Source organism: Elephas maximus, chromosome 16 (genome assembly GCF_024166365.1).
Source record: "Elephas maximus indicus isolate mEleMax1 chromosome 16, mEleMax1 primary haplotype, whole genome shotgun sequence".
NCBI lineage: Eukaryota > Metazoa > Chordata > Mammalia > Proboscidea > Elephantidae > Elephas > Elephas maximus.
This window is the reverse complement of record NC_064834.1, coordinates 60,769,267-60,788,496: the sequence shown is the minus strand read 5'-3', so window position 1 is coordinate 60,788,496 and position 19,230 is coordinate 60,769,267. Positions and strand designations below refer to the sequence as shown.

The 19,230-nt window shown below is 40.7% G+C and overlaps 1 protein-coding gene across 6 annotated transcripts in view; it reads right to left on the bottom strand.

Moving 5' to 3' along the window:
• The window catches only part of ADD3 (adducin 3), a 143,544-nt gene extending 129,354 nt beyond the window's left edge, over positions 1 to 14,190 (bottom strand). For 2 of the 6 annotated variants that reach the window (XM_049856004.1, XM_049856006.1), the window contains exon 1: positions 13,978 to 14,190. The gene's annotated coding sequence lies outside the window, so the exon portion shown is untranslated. Of the gene's footprint in view, positions 1 to 778; positions 868 to 11,802; positions 12,034 to 13,977 lie in introns of those variants that run through there. The other 4 variants (XM_049856002.1, XM_049856003.1, XM_049856007.1 and 1 more) reach the window with 3 other exon arrangements.
• Positions 14,191 to 19,230: the final 5,040 nt, after the last annotated feature.

The window sequence follows — 19,230 nt, the reverse complement described above, 5'->3', positions numbered from 1 at the left end:
GTGTTAAGGAGTCTTCCTTCAATCCTGATGCTGCGTTCTTCTTCATACAGTCCAGCTTTACAGACTGTTTCAGCAAACAGGCTGAATAAGTACGGTGATGCTTATTCAAAATAACATTAGGGGATGAATTGGATGGTATGTGAATTATATCTCAGAAGAAAATATTAGGGTAAAAGGCATATAAAAGGTTAAGTTAAAGATAATTCTTTCATGTACTTCCTAAAAAACAAACCAAATCCACTTCCATCAATTCTGACTCATAGTGACCCTACAGAACAGGGTATAGCTGCTCCACAGGGTTTCCAAGGCTAGAAATCTTTACAGGAGCAGACTGCCACATCTTTCTTTTGCAGGGCAACTGGTGGACTCGAACTGCTGACATTCTAGTTCACAGCTGAGCACTTAACCACTGTACCACAAGGGATCCTTATGTACTTCCTAGACAAGCAAAATCTATCCTTTGATCACAATGTTTTTAAGAAGTTAAGTATCATCTTGGGTTGGCTAAAGAGAAAAAAAAAAAGAGAATTGAGTCCTCCATGTTTTTTAGTTATAGATATGGAGAAAAAAATTAAATCATTTATTGACTTAAGACCTAATAAACTTACTTAAAAACTGGTTCCCACTCTCAGAAACCCATGGAAATGGTAATTATAGAACTTTATCTAGGGCACCCAGTGAAACTGGGTATTAGAAAAGTTAGACTTACCCGTTAATTACCATGGATAGGATCACAAACTGGCTTCGGATTACTACCTGAATAATCTAAGTGCCTTACCTCTGCCTCTTTAAATGAACCGAAGTTAAGCCAGGTGGGGTATGGCAATTCTTACTTCATCAATGCTCTACTGGGAACGCAGTTTTATTCTAGAAATAAGATCCACATAAATTGTTTCAATTACCTCACGTACATGTGCATGCACACATATACTTTTTTCTGGTATAATCTTTTTTTTAATTGAAATATAATTCACATACCATAAAAGTCACCCTTTTAAAGTGAGGAACTGTCAAGCTTTTCCAAAGTCACTATATCATTTTACAATCACATCTATGTTTTTAGTGAGCAGAAACAACACTATTTTTACTTCACATTTTGATTAAAAACAAATTTTTATATGCCTAGAGAAAAAGATTTCCTTTGGGATCAAATGTCCTTAGAAGTTAAAATAAATTGTTTTACAAGGTAGATTAAACCCCTTCCCAGAATAAATATATACAGGAACATATAAAGCCCTTACTAGAGCAAAATTTATTCTAGTTATCAAAGAGATTAAATATGCATTCATTAAAAATGGAGAAGGAAAATAATGAAACTCTCGAGTTTATACATTCAACCTATAGCTATGCATTGATCTACACTCACAGTCAACTTCCAACTCAACATCTCCCAAGTGGATGTCTAAAAGACATTTCAAACTTACATGTCTCGAATTGAACTCCTATTCTTTCCTACCTCCCAAACTTACTCCTCTGGAAAACTTTTGCTTAGGTCTAAAACCTATGTCATGCTTCACTTGTCTTTCTTATGTATACCCCACATTCCAGTCAGCCAATCTCGTTGGCTCAGTCTTCAAAAATATATTCAGAATCCAATCAAATCTCACCACCTCTACCACATACAAGCTACACCATGATCTCTCACCAAGATTAATACACTGGCCTCCTAACTAGTTTCCCTACATCCATACTTGCCCACTATGGTCTAGCCTCAAAACATAGCCAAAATAATCCTTTTTAAAACATAAGTTAGAAGATCATGTCATGTCAATGTTCAAAGTTATCCAGTGGTTTCCCTTCACCTTCTCTCTTTATGTTTCATCCTTACCAGATGCTTTTGGGCCTCAGGGCCTTTGTGCTTGCTGTTCCCTCTGCCTGAAATGCTCCTCCCCCACCTTCTTCAGGTCTTTGTTCACATGTTCTCAGTGAGGACTTTTTATCCAAAAATAAACAATGTTATTGTATAAAAATGTTAAGTAGAAATTATTATGTCTTATATGTCAATAGCTCTATCTACATATACACATTAGATTTAGAAGCTATAACAGAGTCATCAACAGAACTACATTCTAGCATTCAGCAATGGAAATGATGGACAAATTCTGATTTTCTAAAATGTACACCTCTTCATTTTCATCTGGGGTTCAGAAGGGAGCACTGTCAGGGTCTACATGATCCCCATCCCCATCACCCCTCCCCCATTTCCACAATATTTGAATGTACTCTCTACAACTACCTTACTGTGGGAAAAAGTCGTGAACCACTGACATAAACTATCTCCCACTGTGCTACAGAAAAAGAATTGTTATTTTCGTGGGCAGAAATTTCTGGCCCAAACCCTTTCCATCCTCTCTACCTAGTGAGATCCTATCCTGCCCTTCATGGTTTGCCCTTGTTGCTCTTTCCTAGAGGTGTGGGAGCTTTTCTGATCACTCCCTCTGTGGTGCTCTTTTCTTAGCCAGATAACCAATGGCGTTTATTATCTGTGCCTGTCATTTGGCAGTCACACACTGGCAAGTAACATCTTTTGTACTGTTGTCTTAGTTGCTATTAATCTTTCCTATGTTTGAGAGGAATAGAAAGTCAGGATCTCAAGGACCTAGCCATTTGATATTCCTATAGGGGTTTTCTGGAAGGTATATACGTAAAATATAATTCCCCTACATATGAAGGGGCAGAGCCAGAAGCCATAAAAGGTGATCTTTTGGGTTTAGGATGCACAGTCAGTACTACTATGACTGGACTGCAATTTTAGAAGCTTTTGATTATACCAAAACAGTTATTCCCAACTTTTTAAAGTAATAAGGGTGTCTTCTGAGATCAAAATATATTTTTTTTAAAAAGCAAAATCAAAACCTTATAATAATAGGTCTTAAAAAAAAAAAGAGTCTCTTAAATGAGAGGATACATGAATTCAACAAAGTCGTAATATATAAATGTGCTATATGGTACTCATTCAGTGTACAGGGTATATTTAGCATGCACAAGAGAAGTTAAGGCTCTACAGGATTGGCACATGGTTGAATTTTATTGTGCTGTGGACTTGGGATATTATTGTCATATTGAAAAGTACTACTACCTAAAAATATATAGGGGCAAGTGAAATATAGAAAGACAACCACCAAATTAAAAAAAAAAAATCAAAACAAGAAAGACAAAAAAACCCTTCATAACTTAACCCTTCTTCCCACAAAAATATATTTTAAGCAGGCCCCAATGTGAAACAATTCACTTCAATGTTTCAATAACCTTTTCTTGTGGTTTTAAATAAGAAACAATACAGCAAAAAATAATAATAATAATAATAATACTATAGACGAAATCAAATAGCAAATATTTGAAGGTCGATTTCATGCTTACTTCCTGATTCTAGTGAAATGTCAATTCTACTTATCCATTTCATCAACCTCTTTGAACCGGTTTATTCTGGTTTGAACCTCTACTGAGAATTTGCCTTTCCAACCCCAAATATACTGAATCAGAATCTACATTTTAACAAGATCCCCAGCATAGGCAGAAATACCATTCTAATCTTGGTTTAAGTCCTGTGTGCAGCCACCGACAAGGATAAACGCAAGTAAATCAGCAGTATAGCACAGCGTCTAAGGGAATTAGCCCTGGGCTCAAATCTGGGCTACCATGTATTAACTGTGTAATCTCAGGCGAGTCATTTCACTAAACTTCAGTCAATTTACGTAAAGTGCATACCATAATCCTTGGTAGGTCTAAGGGCTCAGAAAAATGATCACTAATTAAGCAACTGCATATAACAAATATACAACAACAGTCAGGATATTCCTCTTATCCTAATAATTTCAAAGTTTCCTTTCAATTTACCCCGTCAAAGTTCTTTCTTACCTTGCTATAACAAGCCTGTTCCAGGTACCCTAAGCCTCCATGGACCCATAACTGGTTCTACTACTTCCATTTCTACTCGTGGCTACTGCCTACTACCACAGGCAGTTTCTGGAAGACAGTAAGGGGGAAAGAAAAAAACAAAAACAGGATGCCACTTGCAAAAACCAAAACAACAAAATCCACTTTGAAACAGTGAATTTACTCAAGTAGGAATCACCATCTTAGAAACTGAGATAAAGGAAAAGGGTAAGGGAAAAAAAATGAAAATATTCAAGTAGTCTTTAAATTCATCTCACCAATCAGCAAAATGATTTGTTTGCTGATTTTAAGCCCAAGCAGATCTTAAAGAAACATCATTATTGCCTGCAGGAGACAGCAATAACCAGAACTATTAATGAAAGATGCACAATTACAATAATTTTCTTTGCTATTTTTAATTTAATGATTTCATTAAACTTCACCGTTTTTAAAAGAAGTCCCAACAACTTTTTAAAGTTTCTTCTTTCCCATGCATTCCAGCAAGTGCTGAATGAGTTCTTCATCATGTGTTTAGGTCTCCTGCTGGGAAGCATAATTAAAATTAAGCAGGCAACAATTCCACTTGGTACTATGATTCTGTCAAATCCTCCAAATGAATCGAGGCCTGGTTTCTCAAGTACCCAGCCATGAGTTCTGTAAGGAAAACTTAAGGGCTGCTCAACTTGATGGTGGCCGTTCAGTAGATGGCACTCTTTGCTTTGAGCCCAAGTTAAACAAGCTCCAAGAAGCATGTTCAGACATTCAGGTGTGATACAAAGCAGAGATTCTCTCTTCAAAGCACTTAACTGATAGTCACAATCCCTCCAGAAACGCATTCATCAAAAGATGATGATTAAACCAGACACTTTTAAAGAGCCCAGGGAAGTTTAGGTTATAAGACATCAAACACTATATGAAATCACCTAACTCAAGTGATTACCAAATAATCAGCTTCTCAGAGCCTTCACAATGTCAAGCAAACACAGTTCTTATTCAAGCATAAAACGTTCCTTCCCTCCTAATTCTGCCGCAGAGGTGACAGCCTTTCAGTGGCTAGTGACCAGATCCTTGCTTATCTAACGCCTATTTCATTAGAGTGTTTAATGCTAGCAAAGTGTTTAGAGAACCATGATTTTTATCAACATTTGCTAAGACATAAATGAAAGCCGTAATCCTTTCAACATTTCTTGTCTGAAAATTATTTTTGATACTCACTTAAAAAACTCAAACATCCTAATGCAAAATCACTGTAAATTTAGTTTTGGGAAAAAATCAGTAGTGTTTAAAGTAATATGGATTTGATTCATTTCATGCATTTTACTTTAGTTACATAGATGGCTCTCAACTATAGGTGATGAACAAGATTTCTCACACTTCTGTTTCAGAGATCTTTCTTTTAAATTTACAAAGCAGTTGTGGAAAGAGATGGAAGGACATTCCTCTTAGTGCAACCTCCAGTTTGAAAGCCAAACTCTCCAGCAATCAGGTAGGAATGACCTTAAAAATTCCACCTTTCTTTAGGAGAGGCAGAACACAGCTGTGACAATAAATGTTATCTGAGGAAGGCAAAGTAAGAGGAACAGCATTTAAAGTTAAAAAATTGGGAGAGGGTATAATAAAATAAGAATTATCAATTTCATTGCCAATCTTGTTCCCTTTTCCATCTTCCATCTGTGTCACTCATTCTGAGCAAAAAGCATTCCACTTATCTAATACACTTATTTCCATTCACAACTCCACTTGAGCTCTGACCATCACCCTTCCCCAACTACTTCCTTAGATATTAAAAAGGCTGACCTTACAAAATCTTTGTCTCATGCACTAACAAGACAAATGAGAGCAGAAGTGATGATGCAGCTAATAGCTGCTGACTCTAACTTCAGAAGGATTTAAAGTGTTCTTAAGAAGCCCTCGGGGAGGCCTTGATCCCAAAACATACTTCTTTAGATATACACCAAGTAAACCTAATTATCTTCTCCGTGAAGATGCTGAGTAAACCCATCTTTTTGCTATGGCATTTAGTTATTCCAGGAGATCAAAAGATGACAGAATGAGAATATTCTATGGAAAAGGAAAAAGGAAATGCTCTCCTGCACAGGATGAGCCAAGCCATTGTGGAAGAACTTCACAAAAACATTGCTGATGGTGACAAATTAAAGGCATACACCAAGGCCCCCATGATACTGAAAAACTCAGCACTTCTCCAACCTGACTGCTTTCAACATTTTTAGAATTCCAGCGCCCCTAGCAGACAACCAACAAACAGCCATGAGAACAAACCAAAAACCAAACCTGTCGCCATCGAGTTGATTCCAACTCATAGCGACCCTACAGGACACAGAACTGCCCCATATGGTTTCCTAGGAGCACCTGGCAGATTCGAACCGCTGACCTTTTTGGTTAGCAGCCGTAGCACTTAGCCACTACACCACCAGGGTTTGGGTTTCCATTAGCTGAGTTAAATAGGTTCATGAACTCATAGTCTGCACTATCCTTCTTTCCCCTTTCATCCAAGGAGGTGAGCACTTCCTTAGGGAGAGGTGGAAAAAAAAAACAAAAAACCTGTTGCCATGGAGCCGATTCTGACTCATAGTGACCCTATGGGACACAGAACTACCCCACAGAGTGAGGAGGTAAGATATTACAAGAATATATTTAAAGGGGTACGCTTTAGCTAAAAGAATAAAAACAATGTCATGTATATAACCTGGAGTTAGATTTTGATCTGATTAATCCATTGCTTGTCTTGCCTTGATGTACACTGTAAGCATTAAAAAAAAGTTATTCTATTTTATTAATATACACAGTATACTTCTTGAGGCATTGTTTTTAAGGGCTTTATGTTACTATCACCCTTAAACTTCTAAGAAGTGTTTTTACCCCCTGGTTAGTTGTAGAAAATTTTTATCCTATGGAAATCATATATGACTATTGCAGAAAAATTAATAACCCTAGGTTCAAACTCTAACCTTGTTTGATGAGGTAGCAATGTTAAATCCTAGTTAATGTGCTGCCTATACACTAATATCCTCAAGCCCAGTTTCAGGTAACTTGAAACAAAAAGATATCAAAGTTCATCTTATATCAGGAGTTTTACCATGCCCAATTAAGCTTTAACTAAAGTTAACTTTTTAAAAAAGTAAGTGTAAAGTATATGGTGGCAATGCAGATCAGTTTGACATCAGGCAAGGGCTCAATTTAGACCTGAACTCATAAAGGTATAATTATAAGACAAAGGCCTATACATCTTGTACAAGAGCAGTTCAGCTTTTGGCATAGTTGGAACCTAGCTTATATAATCTTCCCCAAGAAACAAACTTATAAGAATGGTAACCTTTAATTTAAAAGATAGGTTTCATCCATTTTATGTCTTTCGGTGTTCATGTTACTACTTTTTGTGTTATGCTAGTCAACTCTGAAAGCCACATTTGTTTTTCAAGGTTTCTAGGATGCTCTTCATTAAATTCCTCCTTCAGTGTAGTAAATAACATCCTAGAAGCCTGAAAGAGATTTTTAGTGCAGCATCTTAAAGATATCGAACAGAAAACAGCTTAGGAAATAAGAGACGCTGATTTTAATTATCTATGCTACCATCTAAGGTTTTGGAGTAAACAGCATTTTCTTAACATTCAAATAGATTTTCAACTGTGCAATTAATTTAATTTTGAGCTTTATTTTGAAACATGTCCACATATAAAAGACCAACATTATTAAAATATACTTGAAATGTAATAAACAAAGTTCAAAACCCTTTTTTCCTCCAACACTTTTTTTTTTAGATAAAGTTGTTGCTCTACACTTGCTATTGGTACACAATACATGAATGCCAAGTGAATAATTTTTAATTTTACCTGAAAGATAATATGTATGTGTGCCCATAATTAGCTACTGCTAGAAGAGAAAAATAATCAAACTGACCTAAGAGATAACAAGCTTTTTTCTTTCAAGCCATAGTCAACAAAAGGCTTCAAAAACTTGGATGTTTTAGAGAGGATCCTTGTTACTATACACCCCATTACAATAAAAAATTGAGTGTCTTGGGTTTTGGCCAAGAGAATTTAATCACTGGCAGAACCTGAAAGACCTCACAACGATCTCACCTATAAATACTCTGGCATGAACTCCAAGCTCAAATGATAGAGTGTTAACACAGAAGACATGATATAAAGTATTAACGCACTCATTTTAAATCTCAGTGACGTGACACAGCCTATAACTGTTCAAATGAGTGTAAATACGTTGTCTATGTTTACAATAAAAGCACTCTTGATTAGGCATTTCAATTTTTCTATTAAACCTTAAAATGTACATATTTTCAAAGGAATCTTAAACAGCACTGTTAATTTCAGCAACAGAAAATTTAGTGTTGATTTAGTGTGAGAAACAGACTAGTCACCTGAGTCTTCAACACAACCTATACTTCAACATATGCTTGTTTTTAAACATTTTTTTCCTAACATGACACTACTTTGCCAACAAAGGATATATCTGCTATCTACAATAATAATTCTAAACATTACTTTAACCGGCTCCTAAATTAAGGTATAATTAATTTGCTTAACATGTCAACTACACTGGCAAAGCAACAACATATTTGTAGCACCAGTTCCTTGAGTATGACAGACTTAAAACCACAAGTTACATCTTTTCATTTAAAGTTAATTTTAGGAGGCAATTCAGGAGGTCTTTAGAACAAAATAGTTAAAAATCCATCTCAGGTAGATACGGCGTTTGTAGTCATAAAGCAGATTAGGCCTACTGATTAGGCGCTGAACCAGAAACTCCAAAGGATGTGCCCGCTGAGCCACTTAAGGCTCACACCTGGCATGCTTCAAAAAAAAAAAAAAAAAAAAGACTTCAGTATCTTTACTAATTAAAAAGAAAAGATAACGTTAGTTTCCCTGGAGTTGATGTGGACTCACAGCAACCATGTGTGTACTGAGTAGAACTGCTCCAGAGGGTGTTCGAGGCTGTGACCTTTCGGAAGCAGACCACCAGGCCTGTCTCAACATCTTTAGTAATTAAAAAGATAACCTACTGTAGGCCAAACTCTATCATCCTAAACATATGTTGTACCAAAAGAGAATCATCTTCCAAAGGTAAAGGCGACGCTACTTAACGCAGATTAATCACCACCCTTCAGATATAAACACAACCGGTGGGTAGTGTTAATAAATAAGACCACGTGGACCTGGTAGTTTGGGGGACACTGTGAGGACTGCACTGATTTGCACGAGTGTAAAAGCAGCAGTCTCCAGTGGTTACATGGGCTCCCTCTGAAGCCAGTCTCTGGGTTCAGAACCAGCCTGTGTCACCAAGTAGCTGTATGCCTTGGGCAAGCTACTTAACCTCTCCATGCCTCTGTTTAGTTATTGGGTTGTTGTGAGGATTAAGTAAATTAAATCATATAAAACTGTTAGATTAGAGCCCGGCACAGAGGTAGAGCAAATAAATATTTTAAAAAATAGCTGTTGTAAATAAGTGCTGGCTCTTCGCTTCTGAAGAGCATGATATGTCTTAAAATGATGCCATTTTATATAGGATGATTATGATAAACACATAAAGCACCTATTGAGTTCCAGGTTCTATTCTAAGCATTTTATATATAATAACTAATTTAAGCTAGCGTTCTGATACGATCTTCCAACATTGTACAAATTTAGTCTGTTCGGAGTTCAATTTTCATGCCAGTACACGATTTTTCCCCTCAAGAGAAATGCTTCTCATACCCTGATCAGATGCACAAGCGTTGCCTAGTACTGCTAACCAACTGCTTTGAGACAGGCAAGATTAACCACCTTACCACCCCACTGGCTTAGGCATGACAAAAATACACATCATACACCTACTTCAGGAAGCCTCATGACCACACCCTGTACCTAGGTTTTAGAATTGTGTGCAGAAGGAGGCTATTATACTGATGCTATGTCCTCAGTCTCAAAAGACATTCTGGTTTTACAAAGACCAAATCTACACTTTAAACATCATTGAGCAAATTCACACTCATCCCAGTATAATAACATCATTTAAAAAAAGACTAGAAAGAGCAAAGTGTACAATACAATTTTCTCCTTCGTTTTCAGTTAACGGCTAAAATTTACATTTTGAAAATATAATCCTATCATGCAAAATAAATATTTCCCAGGTGTCATATGATCACCTATGTCATATGTCAAATGTTTACCATCAAACATTTCCTGCTATCATACATGTAAAAAGCTGTTAACACTGAATGCCTCATAACCAACTATCTCAACAACTCTCAAATTGTGTTTCACATTGAAAACAAACACACCAGTTTGTTTTTTGTTTTTCCTTTTAAAAACAACTACCAACATGCTAGCACTCGAGGTCAGCTTTAAGTGTTAGCACAGACTCAACTCTTGAAAGGGGAAGAGTTAACAGCCAAAAGTGGCCATTTTTTCCTGGTCCTCTCTCTGTAAAATTAATCTGTTCTATTTAAGCAAAGGAAAATGAGTTAAAGTGCAATTACACTGCAATCATGACTTAGCTATAAAAGCTTTCTATATATGTTCCAAACGTAACTTAACCTTATAAATGGGTTTGTCCCATACCTTTATTACACGAATCTTTTTAACATCCAAGGATCATAATTGCAAAAAGTCAAATTAAGCTTTCTCATTTTATTCTCTTTAACAATATCCTTACCAGAAGTCTCTAACCCAAATTAGGATGTACCCGGCCTGATGCAGAGGGAATCCATTCCAAGAAGAGCAACCATTTCATACTGCTAAATCTAAGCTGTCTTATAACAATGTAAACGTACACACATGTTTATGTAGCTGGTCCTGATTCCCAGAATCATCAATTTCTTCAACAACCTTGCATATAATCCTCACTCAAAGCCTCCTGGTTGAGTTAAATTCCATTTTTCCTCCACACCGCTCTAGGAGGTCAATTCCAACAGCACACGTGCCAAGGAAATTAGTGGTTTTACTTACACTTGCATTTTAAACGGGTACCTACTTGCAATTAAATCTCCGGAACAAAAAAGTTCACCTGAGGCTATTCTTGCTATTTTAATACAAAACCAAAAACCAAACCCCCTGCCGTCGAATCGATTCCGACTCATAGCGACCCTAGGGGACAGAGTAGAACTGCTCGATAGGGTTTCCAAGGAACACCTGGCGGACTCGAACTGCCGACCTCTTGGTTAGCAGCCATAGCACTTAATCACTACGCCACCAGGGTTTCCACAGGCCCAGCTTATTCTACCTGTCTCTATGGTCTTGCCTAGCTGTAAGAGCATTCCTCCAAAAATGCTGGCTGTGCCCCAAACACCAGCAAACTGGACGTGCTGCCAACTCTCCCTGTCACAAGTATAACAAGTATACGTTTGTAGGGGTGGGTTTACGTTATGGCGAGAGGAGCGCGGATTAGAAGGAAAAGGTGGTTGAACACTTTTAACTTGTAACATAAATTTTGTCAACGAGGACAAAAAACCCACACTCCCTCCCTTCCCCTCAATCTTTTCCAAGCGCGGGAACCTCCTGCCCGCCTGGAGCGCACCTTGAGGGTTTAGGGTGCCCGGGTCACCAAAGCTTCTCAGATAGGATTTAGACTTTTTGAAGAACTCCCGCATTCCCGGGGAAAACCAAAGGACGCTCCTCGGAACCGGGCCCACCCGCGGGTCCCAGACGGCGCTCGGCCGCCCCGCGTACCCTCCCCCGCAGATGCACTCCCCTCACTCCCGCCCCGAGCTCCCATTCCCGCCCCCTGAACAGAGGGGTTCACCTGAGGCCGCGGGCAGAGCCAATAGGAAGTCCCCCGGCCCCGCACGCCGCCGCACTCCCCACCCCGGCGAAACCCCCTGGAAGGGTCCCCGCAGCCAACCGCCGCCCGAGCGCCGCCGGCCCCACGGGGAGGAGGGACGGGCGACGGCGCCTCCTTTCCCCTTGGGATTACCTCGGAGCGCAGCCGGCTTTGTGTTTCCCTCCCTCCTTCTCCGCGGCCGCCCGGGCTGCAGCGGCCGCCGATCTGCCGCCGCCACCGCCTCTCAAGCGCGGCACGGCTCCAAAGGGGAGGGCAGAGGAAGGGGCGTGAGGAGGGAGGGGCCTGGGCGCCAAGCCCCGAGTGGCAGGAAACAGCGACACCTGGGTCGCCGTCGCCTCTCTAGCCCTTGCTCTCAGTTTTAAAAATACTGTATAATTGAGACTCCCCTCCTGCCCCTCGCCCCGGCGACCGTTAAAGGCTGGCGGGACTGGCCGAACGCCCCCCGGGCGTCCTCTAGCCCCGCCCCCAGGTCCCAAGCGCCACTGGCCCCGCCTCCTGGCGGCTCAGCTGCGCGCCCTGACCCCGCCCCCCGCGCACCCTAACTCCCTTGCCCCGCCCCTCGATCCCGGCTCCGCCCCTCGGGCCCTGCCCCGCGCGGTCACCGAAAGCCCCTGGCCCCGCCTCCGCCAGGCGCGGCCCCGAGAGCCCTGGCCCCGCCCCGAGCGCCCCTCGAGCGCTCTGGCCCCGCCCCCGCTGCCCCAACCCCGCCTGCGAGCACGTAGTCCGCGAGGCCGAGGCCGCTGCGGGGGGGCTTGCTGTTCCGGCGGGGAAAGGGCCTGGCGCGGGGGACCCCTGGCGCCCTTTCGCCGTATTCTTCCCTGCTGTGCCGCCGGCATCCTCGGCGTCCTCTGAGGGCTGGAGCGGGAAACGACCCCGACGGAAACCCGACCGCGGAGGGAAGAAGGGGCGCCTCGTCAATATCTACCGCCCGATCTGAGCGAGACCACCACTCCCGAGGCTGAGCCGCCGCCTGCAGAGTCAGCTTTTGCAGCCCACACTGGCTGCTTGGTCTTCGGAGGGAGACCGACCCCTGCTGAGGTTCAACCTCCGCACGCACACCCCCTCCCCCCAATAAAAAGGGGGCCGGATTATCTTGTCGGCTGTTGCCTGTGGGGACGCCTCCTCCCCCCCATTCGCCTCCACGGAGGGCAGGGCAGGGGCTCTCAATCGGGCTCCACTTGCACCCGTCGAGGCCCCCCCCCAATTTGGCCCCAACCTCGTGACCGCCTCACAGAGTTGACCTTTTGGAGGTGAAAAGTTGAGGCACAGCCTTCAAAATGAATCGGGGCAAACTTTGCAACACGCAGTTGCAAGGGTGTGGATCCAGCCACAGGTGACATTGGGCCGCCCACCCCCGCCGCCCAGACGCGTTTCTTACCCCGACCGGTGCTTGAAATAGACCTCCCACCAAAGCACACCTTTCTGTTCCACCTACGACTTGCACATCCCTGCCACACACATGTCCTCCACGGACATGAATACATGTATCCCACACCCACCAGCAGGCACACCCCTTCGAGCGCCATTCTAATTATTCACGGTCCCTTGGGTCAACCCCACCCGAACACACACAACAAACTTCATTCCCCACCCTTACCTCCCTTCGTTTCCAAGGCACTGGTGGCTGTCCACTTCATTTCCTTCCTCTGCAGACTCTTCTTCTCTTCCCCCTCAAATATCTCACGCCATCCCCCTCATCTTCATCTCCTCCCTCTTCCCTAAAAATGTACTAATTAAAATGTAGTTTCCTCTTCCCACATACGAAGTGTGGAAAATGTATCTTGTCTTGGCACAAACTGTGATTCATTTATCCTCATTTTCTCTCTCCACTGGACGAAGGCTATAGGAATTTTAGTCTGCCACCATTTCCCATCTGCTCAAGCCTAACCATGCCTCGTGATTTTTAAATATTCCTAAAAATCATGGGGAAGGGTTCCTGGCTTTGGGGAGAAAAAGAAAATATTTAGAAAATGTTAAGCCTATCATTTTATTTGGCATTTTAAAATAGCTGCAGTATTTGAGAGAGATTGGGAGTGGCTGAATGTTTCCGTGCTTTTAAAAACGAAGAGCTTTGCATGCATCAAGGTTAGCCTTTTTATGAATAGCAAAAAGAAAAAAAAGTATGCAAAGGAAACATGTCAGATGATAGTCTCCACTGTACAGGGCATTTGCCAGTTACAAACCTAAACCCCCTCAAGAAAAGAGAAATTAACATAATCCATCTTAGGCATGTCTGATGAAACCTCTTTTCCACGATCATTCCTTTTCCCACAGTTTCTTGATAAAATGGATCAAAGATCTGCTTACCGCTGAGGATCCAAGGCTCCCTCCTGTCCAGGGTGGTAGCTGTGTGTATGTGTGTCTTCTGTTCTTTAGGTGTGGATTCTGCAGTGCTGCACAGAAACCCACTGCAGCCTTAGACCAGTGGCAGCAGTAGCAGCAGCAACAGCAACAGCAGCAGCTTCTACCAGTGCTGAGTAGTAAAGTGTGTGACTTAGTAGAGACTCCACAATTACCATTAGGCACTTGCTTATAAAAGAGGAGGCGGAATCTTAAAGGAATGGGTTTTGTTTTTCCTCTCCACTATTGCTTCATAAGAGGCAGAAAGGGTGGAAGCAGGAAGTTTTTTTGGACTGCGTAAAGCAGTACAGCTGTGGGAGGTCAAGGTTAAAATTAACTGGGTGATGGAGGGACCAATTTAGTGTGAGTCAATGAAATGCTAGAAGCATTAGTTTTAAAGAGCCCTGCTAAGTTCAAGCACTGGGGTCCACGGCAAAAATACAGTGGTGTGCCTTGAAACTGAGTAGTATTTTGTGTTGGTATTTAATTTTTAAACATTGCATTAAAATGCTAACTACATAAAGGGATGCTATTTAGTATTTAATACAAGAAATGAAAAGAATAATAAAAACTCATTTTTGTGCCTGGGAGCAATGGATTCAAATCTTACAACTGTAAGCACATCTGGAATGTCAATATTAGAAAATGTGTTATTAACAGATTTCAATATATATTTTTAAAAGTCACAATATTATTTGTAGAAAAACCAAAAAGTGTAATATCTAAAATAACTTTAGAAAATATTAGCAGAGTACTGTGCTATTTCAGTGGCAATTCAAAAATCAGCAAAATGAAGAAATAAGTGGATTAACTTATTTTAAATGCGTATGAATCTACTATTTAGACTTTTGAAATGAGATGTGTCCATACACAAAGAACTTAAGAGTCTGTATTATGTACTTTCAATTTCATTTTTAATACTATAACTTCATTTGAACACTCAACAACTATAATTTTTTTCTTTATCGGTAAAACAAAGAGGCATGGTGAAAAATATGGAAAATATTCTGCCATTGATTTTTTTTCTTGCATAGTCTTTGTTAGCTACCTTAGCAAGTAACTAAGCTTTTTTGGTCCTCAGTTCCCTATTTTGTAAAATGAGGAATTTGATTTGAAATTTTCCAGTGTGCTTAAGCAGTCCAAAACACTCTTATTTTATGACATTTCTATGTTCATACTTGTGTTTTTTTAATGCAAGTGTGCTTCGCTCTAAATTACTTTTCCTGAAAACCTGGATTAAAAGTAAATCTTTATTTTAAATGCATAGCCAGAGTGTATTTATCACAAAAGCAAAGAATCAGTTCATAAAGTGAATAAACAATTTTATCTGAATTATGATTTTATATCCTACTATGACCAATTTTGCTGATGCAGAACGCTACTATATTGGTAAGGTTAGTGATTTACTGGGGTACTCTGACAGTTTGTCATACTGTGGGGGCTTGTGTGTTGCTGTCATGCCAGAGGCTATGCAACAGGTATTCAAATACCAACAGGGTCACCTATGGCGGACAGGTCTCAGCTGAGCTTCCAGACAAAGACAGACTAGGAAGAAGGACCCTCAGTCTACTTCTGAAAAGAATTAGCCAGCCGTCTACTTCTGAAAAGAAAGCCTTACAAATAGCAGTGGAACACTGATATGGTGCTGAAGATGAGCCCCTCATATTTTGAGGTTAGAAGGCACTCAAAATATGACTAGGGAAGAGCCGCCTCCTTAAGGTAGACTTGACCTTAATGACATGGATGGAATCAAGCTTTTAGGACCTTCATTTGCTAATGGCATGAAATGAGAAGAAACAGCTGCAAACATCCATTAAAAATCAGAACATGGGATGTACAACTATGAATCTAGGAAAATTGGAAATCATCAAAAACGAAATGGAACGCATTAAGATCGATATCAGAGGCATTAGTGAGCTGAAATGGGTTGGTATTGGCCACTTTGAATAGGACAGTCATATGGTCTACTATGCCCGGCATGACAACTTAAAGAGGAATGTTGTTGCATTCATTGTCAAAAAGGACATTTTAAGATATATCCTGAGGTACGGTGCTGTCAGTGATAGGATAATATCCATATGTCTACAAAGGAGACCACTTAATACGACTATTATTCCAATTTATGGACCAAAGACTAAGGCCAAAGATTAAGAAATTGAAGATTTTTACCAACTTCTGCAGTCTGAAATTGACCGAATGTGCAATCAGGATGCACCCATAATTACTGGTGGTTGGAATGCGGAAGTTGGAAACAAGAAGGATCTGCAGTTGGAAAATATGGCCTTAGTAATAGAAATGATGCCAGAGATCACATGATTGAATTTTGCAAGACCAACGACGACTTCATTGCAAATACTTTTTTTGCCAACATAAACTGTGACTGTACACATGAACCTCACCAGATGGAATACAAAGGAACTGAATTGACTATGTCTGTGGAAAGAGACTATGGAAAAGCTCAATATCATCAGTCAGAACAAGGCCAAGGGCCGAGTATGGATCAGACCATCAATTACTCATAAGTTCAAGTTGAAACTGAAGAAAATTAGAACAAGCCAAAGTACGACCTTGAGTATATCCCACCTGAATTTAGAGACCATTTCAAGAACAGATTTGATGCGTCGAACACTAATGACCAGAGAAGACCAGACGAGTTGTGGAATGACATCAAGGACATCATACATGAAGAAAGCAAGAGGTCATTAAAAAGACAGGAGAGAGAGAAAAGACCTAAATGGATGTCAGAAGAGACTCTGAAACTTGCTCTTGAACATCAAGTAGCTAAAGCAAAAGGAAAAATTGAAGTAAAAGAGCTGAACAGAAGATTTCAAAGGGCGGCTGGAGAAGACAAAGTAAAGCATTATGATGACATGTGCAAAGACCTTGAGATAGAAGACCGAAAGGGAAGAACACACTCAGCATTTCTCAAGCTGAAAGAACTGAAGAAAAAATTCAAGCCTTGAGTTGCAATAGTGAAGGATTCTATGGGGAAAATATTAAACAACACAGGAAGCATCAAAAGAAATGGAAGGAATACACAAAGTCACTATACCAGAAATTAGTCGACATTCAGCCATTTCAGGAGGTAACACATGACCAGGAACTGATGATACTGAAGGAAAAAGTCCAAGCTGCACTGAAGGCATTGGCCAAAAACAAGGCTCCGGGAATTTATAGAATACCAACTGAGATGCTTCAACAAACAGATGCGCCACTGAAAGTACTCACTCGTCTATGCCAAGAAATTTGGAAGACAGCTAGCTGGCCAGCCGACTGGAAGAGATCCATATTTATGCCTATTCCCAAGAAAGGTGATCCAACCGAATGCGGAAATTATCGAACAATATCATTAATGTCACGTGCAAGCAAAATTTTGGTGAATATCATTCAAAAGCAGCTGCAGCAGTATATCGACAGTAAACTGTGAGAAATTCAAGCCAGATTTAGAAGAGGATGTGGAACCAGAGATATCGTAGCTTATATCAGATGGATCCTGGCTGAAAGCAGAGAATACCAGAAAAATGTTTACCTGTGTCTTATTTACTATGCTAAGGCATTCAATTGTGTGGATCATAACAAATTATGGATAACATTTCAGAGAATGGGAATTCTGGAACACTTAAGTGTGCTCAGGAGGAATCTGTACATGGATCAAGAGGCAGTTGTTTGAACAGAACAAGGGGATACTGCTGGTTTAAAGTCAAGAAAGTTGTGCATCAGGGTTGTATCCTTTCTCCATACCTGTTCAATCTGTATGCTGAGCAAATAATCCGAGAAGCTGGCCGGTATGAAGAAGAATGGGGCATCAGGATTGGAGGAAGACTCATTAACCACCTGCGTTATGCAGATGACACAACCTTGCTTGCTGAAAGTCAAGAGAACTTGAAGCACTTGCTGATGAAAATCAAAGACCACAGCTTTCAGTATGGATTATACCTCAAAATCAAACAAAAATCCTCACAACTGGACCAATAACCAACATCATGATAAATGGAGAAAAGATTAAAGTTGTCAAGGATTTCATTTTACTTGAATCCACAATCAACACCCATGGAAGCATCAGTCAAGAAATCAAGACGCACTGCATTGGGCAAATCGGCTGCAAGAGGTCTCTTTAAAGTGTTAAAAAGCAAAGACGTCACCTTGAGGACTAAGGTGTGCCTGACCCAAGCCATTCATTGTATTTTCAATTGCCTCATATGCATGCGAGAGCTGAACAATGAGTAAAAAGCCCAAGGAAGAACTGATGCCTTTTAGTTATAGTGTTGGCGAAGAATATTGAATATATACCATGGACTGCCAAAAGAATGAACAAATCTGTCTCGGAAGAAGTACAACCAGAATGCTCCTTAGAAGCAAGGATGGCAAGACTACATCTTACATGCTTTGGACACGTTATCTGAAGGGATCAGTCCCTGGAGAAGGACATCGTACTTGGTAAAGCAGAGGGTCAGCAAAAAAGAGGAAAACCCTCTACAAGGTGGATTGACACAGTGGCTGCAACAATGGGCTTGAGCACAGCAATGTTTGTGAGGATGGCGCAGGACCAGGCAGTGTTTCATTCTGTTGTGCATAGAGTCACTATGAGTCAGAACTGACTTGATGGCACCTAACAACAACATAATGTATGTTAAATAATTAGTAACTAAAATGTTTAAAACTAAAGCATGGTAGAGGAACAGATTTTAGAGCTTATCTACTCAACCCTATAATTTTACAAGTGGAACAAAATGTAAACCCAGAGAAGCAAATGAAGACAGGGATAGAGCTGGCATTAATTTGAGTGTCCCCTCTTAGTGCACGTGTGCTGCACACACACACACACACACACAGCATATAAGCAACACACATATGTATGTACACACTCTTTCATGTACTACACCAGGGACTGATCAGGAACTGTTACAACAAAAAAAGGTATTTTCACTCAATGAGACTATTTGTATACTCGTGTTGTTGTTAGGTGCCATCAAGTTGATTCCGACTCATAGTAGCTCCATGTGACACAGAACTGCCACATAGGGTTTTCTTGCCTGTAAGCTTTACCAAAGCAGGTTGCCAGGTCTTCCTCCTACTGAGTGGTTGGGTGGGTTCCAGCTGCCAACCTTTTGGTTAGCAGCAAGCGCTTAACCGTATGTGCCACCAGGGCTTGTATACATGTAGTATAAACTAAAGAAATACATCAACCAAGTATTTGTAATGTGTGTAGGTATTAAGAAA